The sequence below is a fragment of the Telmatherina bonti genome (genome assembly GCF_933228915.1).
Source record: "Telmatherina bonti genome assembly, chromosome: 10".
Taxonomy (NCBI): Eukaryota; Metazoa; Chordata; class Actinopteri; order Atheriniformes; family Telmatherinidae; genus Telmatherina; species Telmatherina bonti.
In genome coordinates, this window is record NC_136628.1 from 40,738,729 (window position 1) to 40,746,645 (window position 7,917).

A 7,917-nucleotide genomic window follows, 5' to 3' on the forward strand; every position below is an offset into this window, starting at 1 on the left:
GGTGTGGTCTGGTCTTGCCTGTCCTGGTCTGGACTGGTCTGAACTGATCTTGTCTGGTCAGGACTGGTCTGGTCTGAACTATTCTGGACTGGTCTTTCCTGGTCTGGTCTGGTCTGGTCTGGTCTGGAGTAGTCTGGTCCGGTCTGGACTGGACTGGTCTGGACTGGTTTAGTTTAGTCTGGTATTGACTGGTCTGGTTTGGTCTGGTCTGGACTTGTTTAGACTGGTCTGGACTGGTCTGGTATGATCTAGTCTGGACTGGTCTGGACTGGTTTAGTCTAGTCTGGTATTGACTGGTCTGGTTTGGTCTGGTCTGGACTTGTTTAGACTGGTCATGACTGGTCTGGTCTGGTCTGGTCTGGACTGGTCTGGTCTGGACTTGTCTAGACTGGTCTGGACAGGTCTGATCTGGTCTGGACTCGAGTGATCTGGTCTAGTCTGGTCTGGACTGGATTGGACTGATCTGGTCTGGTCTGGTCTGGACGGATCTGCTCTAGTCTGGTTTGGATTGGTCTGGACTGGTCTGGTCTGGACTGGACTGGACTGATCTGGTCTGGACTGGAATGGACTGGTCTAGTCTGGTTTGGTCTGGTCTCGTCTGGACTCGAGTGATCTGATCTGGTCTGGTGTGGTCTGGACTGATCTGGACTGGACTGGTCTGGTCTGGTCTGGTCAGGAATGGACTGGGCTGGACTGGTCTTGTCTGATCTGGTCTGGTCTGGTCTGGACTGGTCTAGTCTGGACTCGAGTGATATGGTCTGGTCTGGTCTGGACTGATCTGGTCTGGTCTGGTCTGGACTGGTCTAGTCTGGACTCGAGTGATATGGTCTGGCCTGGTCTGGTCTGGACTTGTCTGGTCTGGTCTGGACTTGAGTGATCTGGTCTGGTCTGGTCTGGTCTGGACTGGACTGAACTGGTCTAGTCTGGTCTGGTCTGGACTCGAGTGATCTGGTCTGCTCTGGTCTGGACTGGTCTGGACTGATCTGTTCTGGACTTGTCTGGTCTGGTCTGGACTCGAGTGATCTGGTCTGGTCTGGTCTGGTCTGGACTGGTCTGGTCTGGTATGGTCTGGACTGGACTGAACTGGTCTAGTCTGGTCTGGTCTGGTCTGGACTGGACTGATCTTTTCTGGTCTGGTCTGGACTGGACTGATCTGGTCTGGTATGGTCTGGACTGGACTGAACTCGTCTAGTCTGGTCTGGTCTGGTCTGGACTGGACTGGTCTGGTCTGGACTGATCTTGTCTCGTCTGGTCTGGACAGGTCTAGTCTGGACTCGAGTGATATGGTCTGGCCTGGTCTGGACTTGTCTGGTCTGGTCTGGACTGGAGTGATCTGGTCTGGTCTGGACTGGACTGATCTGGTCTAGTCTGGTCTGGTCTGGACTGGTCTGGTCTGGTCTGGTCTTGTCTGGTCTGGACGGGACTGATCTGATCTGTTCTGATAGGACTGGACTGAACTGATCTGGTCTAGTCTAGTCTGGTCTGGTCTGGACTGGACTGGTCTGGACTGGTCTGGTCTCGTCTGGTCTCGTCTGGTCTGGACTGGACTGGACTGATCTGGTCTGGTCTGGTCTGGACTGGACTGAACTGGTCTAGTCTGGTCTGGACTGGTCTTGTCTGGACTGGACTGATCTAGTCTGGTCTGGACTGGTCTGGTCTGATCTGGACTCGAGTGATCTGGTCTGGTCTGGTCTGGTCTGGTCTGGTCTGGTCTGATCTGATCTGATCTGGTCTGGTCTGGACTGGACTGGACTGATCTGGTCTGGTTTGGTCTGGCCTGGACTGATCTGGTCTGGTGTGGTCTGGACTGGACTGGACTGATCTGGTCTGGTTTGGTCTGGCCTGGACTGATCTGGTCTGGTCTAGTCTGGTCTGGACTGGTCTTGTCTGGACTGGACTGATCTAGTCTGGTCTGGACTGGTCTGGTCTGATCTGGACTCGAGTGATCTGGTCTGGTATGGTCTGGTCTGGACTTATCTGTTCTGGTCTGGTCTGGACTGGACTGGACTGGACTGGTCTACTCCCGTCTGGACTGGTCTGGTCTGGTCTGGACTCGAGTGATCTGGTCTGGTCTGGACTGGACTGGACTGATCTGGTCTGGATCTGGACTGATCTGGTCTGGACTGATCTGGTCTGGTCTGGACTGGACTGATCTGGTCTAGTCTGGTCTGGAGTGGTCTCGTCTGGACTCAAGTTATCTGGTTTGGTCTGGTCTGGTCTGGACTGGTCTGGTCTGGCCTGGACTGATCTGATCTGATCTGGACTGGACTGGACTGATCAAGTCTGGTCTGGACTGGTCTGGTCTGGTCTGGACTCGAGTGATCTGGTCTGGATCGGACTGATCTGGTCTGGTCTGGTCTGGACTGATCTGGTCTGGTCTGGACTGGACTGAACTGGTCTAGTCTGGTCTGGACTGGACTGATCTGGTCTGGTCTGGTCTGGACTGATCTGGTCTGGTCTGGACTGGACTGAACTGGTCTAGTCTGGTCTGTACTGGACTGGTCTGGTCTGGTCTGGACTGATCTGGTTTGGTATGGACTGGACTGAACTGGTCTGGACGGTACTGGTCTGGTCTGGACTGATCTGGTCTGGTCTCGTCTGGTCTGGTCTGGACTGGTCTGGTCTGGTCTGGACTGGCCCTGACTGATCTGGTCTGGACTGGACTCATTATGTCTGGTCTGGTCTGGACTCGAGTGATCTGGTCTGGTCTGGTCTGGTCTGGACTTTACTGGTCTAGTCTGGTCTTTTCTGGTCTGGACTGATCTGGTCTAGTCTGGTCTGGTCTGGTCTGGACTGGACTGGACTGGACTGGTCTAGTCTGCTCTGGACTCCAGTGTTCTGGTCTGGTCTGGACTGATCTGGTCTAGTCTGGTCTGGACTGGACTGGTCTAGTCTGGTGTGGTCTGGTTGTGACTGGACTGGACTGATGTGGTCTGGTCTGGTCTGGTCTGCTCTGGACTCGACTGGACTGGTCTGGTCTGGTCTGGTTTGGTCTTGACTGGATTGGGCGGATCTGGTCTAGTCTTGTCTGGACTGATCTGATCTGGTCCTGTCTGGTTTGGTCTGGACTGGACTGGTCAAGTCTGGTCTGGACTGGAATGATCTGGTCTGGTCTGGACTAGACTGGACTGATCTGGTCTGGTCTGGACTGGTCTGGTCTGGACTCGATTGTTCTGGTCTGGTCTGTACATGACTGGACTGGACTGATCTGGTCTGGTCTGGTCTGGACTGGACTGGACTGGACTGGTCTGGTCTGGACTGATCTTGTCTCGTCTGGTCTGAACTTGACTGGTCTAGTCTGGTCTGGACTGGTCTGGTCTGATCTGGACTCGAGTGATCTGGTCTGGTCTGGTCTGGACTGATCAAGTCTTGTCTGGTCTGGTCTTGACTCGAGAGATCTGGTCTGGTCTGGACTGATCTGGTCAAGTCTGGTCTGGACTGGACTGGACTGGACTGGACTGATCTGGTCTTGTCTGGTCTGGACCTGACTGGACTGTTCTGGTCTCGTCTGGTCTGGTCTGGTCTGGTCTGGTCTGGTCTGGACTGGACTGATCTGGTCTGGACTGGACTGATTTGGTCTGGTCTGGTCTGGTCTGGACTCGAGTAATCTGGTCTGGTCTAGTCTGGACTGGACTGGAATAATCTAGTCTGGTCTGGTCTGGACTGATCTGGTCTGGTCTCGTCTGGTCTGGTCTGGACTGGTCTGGTCTGGTCTGGACTGGCCCTGACTGATCTGGTCTGGACTGGACTCATTATGTCTGGTCTGGTCTGGACTCGAGTGATCTGGTCTGGTCTGGTCTGGTCTGGACTTTACTGGTCTAGTCTGGTCTTTTCTGGTCTGGACTGATCTGGTCTAGTCTGGTCTGGTCTGGTCTGGACTGGACTGGACTGGACTGGTCTAGTCTGCTCTGGACTCCAGTGTTCTGGTCTGGTCTGGACTGATCTGGTCTAGTCTGGTCTGGACTGGACTGGTCTAGTCTGGTGTGGTCTGGTTGTGACTGGACTGGACTGATGTGGTCTGGTCTGGTCTGGTCTGCTCTGGACTCGACTGGACTGGTCTGGTCTGGTCTGGTTTGGTCTTGACTGGATTGGGCGGATCTGGTCTAGTCTTGTCTGGACTGATCTGATCTGGTCCTGTCTGGTTTGGTCTGGACTGGACTGGTCAAGTCTGGTCTGGACTGGAATGATCTGGTCTGGTCTGGACTAGACTGGACTGATCTGGTCTGGTCTGGACTGGTCTGGTCTGGACTCGATTGTTCTGGTCTGGTCTGTACATGACTGGACTGGACTGATCTGGTCTGGTCTGGTCTGGACTGGACTGGACTGGACTGGTCTGGTCTGGACTGATCTTGTCTCGTCTGGTCTGAACTTGACTGGTCTAGTCTGGTCTGGACTGGTCTGGTCTGATCTGGACTCGAGTGATCTGGTCTGGTCTGGTCTGGACTGATCAAGTCTTGTCTGGTCTGGTCTTGACTCGAGAGATCTGGTCTGGTCTGGACTGATCTGGTCAAGTCTGGTCTGGACTGGACTGGACTGGACTGGACTGATCTGGTCTTGTCTGGTCTGGACCTGACTGGACTGTTCTGGTCTCGTCTGGTCTGGTCTGGTCTGGTCTGGTCTGGTCTGGACTGGACTGATCTGGTCTGGACTGGACTGATTTGGTCTGGTCTGGTCTGGTCTGGACTCGAGTAATCTGGTCTGGTCTAGTCTGGACTGGACTGGAATAATCTAGTCTGGTCTGGTCTGGACTGATCTGGTCTGGTCTCGTCTGGTCTGGACTGGTCTGGTCTGGTCTGGTCTGGTCTGGACTGGACTGGACTGGTCTAGTCTGGTCTGGACTCGAGTGATCTGGTCTGGTCTGGACTGATCAGGTCTAGTCTGTTCTGGACTGGACTGGTCTGGACTGGACTGGACTGATCTGATCTGGTCTGGACTCGAGTGATCTGGTCTGGTCTGGTTTGGTCTTGACTGGACTGTACTGATCTGGTCTGGTCTAGACTGATCTGGTCTGGACTGGACTGATTTTGTCTGGTCTGGTCTGGTCTGGACTCGAGTGATCTGGTCTGTTCTAGTCTGGACTGGACTGGAATAATCTAGTCTGGTCTGGACTGGGCTGGTCTGGTCTGGACTGATCTGGACTGGACTGGACTGGTCTAGTCTGGTGTGGACTGGACTGGACTGATCTGATCTGGTCTGGACTCGAGTGATCTGGTCTGGTCTGGTTTGGTCTTGACTGGACTGGACTGATTTGGTCTGGTCTGGTCTGGTCTGGACTCGAGTGATCTGGTCTGTTCTAGTCTGGACTGGACTGGAATAATCTAGTCTGGTCTGGACTGGTCTGGTCTGGTCTGGACTGATCTGGTCTGGTCTCGTCTGGTCTGGACTGGTCTGGTCTGGACTGGAGTGATCTGGTCTGGACTGGAGTGATCTGGTCTGGTCTGGACTGATCTGGTCTAGTCTGGTCTGGACTGGACTGTACTGGTCTGGTCTCGTCTGGTCTGGTCTGGACTGATCTGGTCTGGTCTGGTCTGGACTGGACTGAACTGGTCTAGTCTGGTCTGGACTGGACTGGTCTGGTCTGGTCTGGACTGATTTGGTTTGGTCTGGACTGGACTGAACTGGTCTGGACGGTACTGGTCTGGTCTGGACTGATCTGGTCTGGTCTCGTCTGGTCTGGTCTTGACTGGTCTGGTCTGGTCTGGACTCATTTGGTCTGGTCTAGTCAGGACTCGAGTGATCTGGTCTGGTCTGGTCTGGACTTTACTGGTCTGGTCTGGTCTGGTCTGGTCTGAGACTGGACTGGACTGGACTGGACTGGTCTAGTCTGCTCTGGACTCGAGTGATCTGGTCTGGTCTGGACTGATCTGGTCTAGTCTGGTCTGGACTGGAGTGGTCTAGTCTGGTCTGGTCTGGTTGGGACTGGACAGATTTGGTCTGGTCTGGTCTGGTCTGGTCTGGACTGGACTGATTTGGTCTGGTCTGGTCTGGTCTGGTCTGGACTCAAGTTATCTGGTCTGGTCTGGCCCTGACTGATCTGGTCTGGACTGGACTGGACTGGACTGGACTGGACTGATCTGGTCTAGTCTGGTCTGGTCTGGTCTGGTCTGGTCTGGACTGTTCTGGTCTGGTCTGGTCTGGACTCGAGTGATCTGGTCTGGATCTGGACTGATCTGGTCTGGACTGGTCTGGTCTGGACTGATCTGGTCTGGTCTGGACTGGACTGAACTGGTCTAGTCTGGTCTGGACTCGAGTGATCTGGTCTGGTCTGGACTGATCTGGTCTTGTCTGGTCTGGTCTGGACTGGACTGGTCTGGACTGATCTGATCTGATCTGGACTGCACTGGACTTATCAAGTCTGGTCTGGTCTGGACTGGAATGATCTAGTCTGGTCTGGTCTGGTCTGGTCTGGACTGGACTGGACTGGTCTAGTCTGGTGTGGACTGGACTGGACTCATCTGATCTGGTCTGGACTCGAGTGATCTGGTCTGGTCTGGTTTGGTCTTGACTGGACTGGACTGATCTAGTCTGGTCTGGTCTGGACTGGTCTGGTCTGGACTGATCTGATCTGATCTGGACTGGACTTGACTGATCAAGTCTGGTCTGGACTGGTCTGGTCTGGTCTGGTCTGGTCTGGTCTGGACTGATCTGGTCTGGTCTGGACTGGACAGAACTGGTCTAGTCTGATCTGGACTGGACAGGTCTGGTCTGGTCTGGTCTGGACTGGACTGGACTGATCAAGTCTGGACTGATCTGGTCTGGTCTGGACTGGACTGATTTGGTCTGGTCTGGTCTGGACTGGACTGAACTGGTCTAGTCTGGTCTGGACTGGTCTGGTCTGGACTCAAGTTATCTGGTCTTGTCTGGTCTGGTCTGGTCTGGACTGATCTGGTTTGGTCTGGACTGGACTGAACTGTTCTGGACGGTACTGGTCTGGTCTGGACTGATCTGGTCTGGTCTCGTCTGGTCTGGTCTGGACTGGTCTGGTCTGGTCTGGTCTGGACTGGACTGGACTGATCTGGTCTGGTCTGGACTTTACTGGTCTAGTCTGGTCTGGTCTGGACTGGACTGGACTGGTCTGGTCTGGACTCGAGTGATCTGATCTGATCTGGACTGGACTGGACTGGACTGATCTGATCTGGTCTGGACTCGAGTGATCTGGTCTGGTCTGGACTGGACTGGAATGATCTAGTCTGCTCTGGTCTGGACTGAGCTGGTCTGGACTGGATTGATCTGGACTGGTCTGGTCTGATCTGGTCTGGTCTGCTCTTGTCTGGACTGGTCTGGACTCAAGTTATCTGGTCTGGTCTGGCCTGGACTGATCTGGTCTGGTCTGGTCTGGACTGGTCTGGACTGGACTGAACTGGTCCTGTCTGGTCTGGACTTGACTGGTCTGGTCTGGTTTGGTCTTGACTGGACTGATTTGGAATGGTCTGGTCTGGTCTGGACTGGACTGATCTGGTCTGGCTTGGACTGATTTGGTCTGGTCTGGTCTGGTCTGGACTCAAGTTATCTGGTCTGGTCTGGCCTGGACTGATCTGGTCTGGACTGGACTGGACTGGACTGGACTGGACTGATCTGGTCTAGTCTGGTCTGGACTGTACTGGTCTGGTCTGGACTGATCTGGTCTGGTCTGGACTGTACTGGTCTGGTCTGGTCTGGTCTGGTCTGGACTCGAGTGATCTGGTCTGGTCTGGTCTGGACTTTACTGGTCTAGTCTGGTCTGGACTGGACTAGACTGGACTGATCTGGTCTAGTCTGGTCTGGACTGTACTGGTCTGTTCTGGACTGATCTGGTTTGTTCTGGACTGGACTGGACTGGTCTGGTCTTGACTCGAGTGATCTGGTCCGGTCTGGTCTGGCCTGGACTGATCTGGTCTGGACTGGACTGGACTGGACTGGACTGATCTGGTCTAGTCT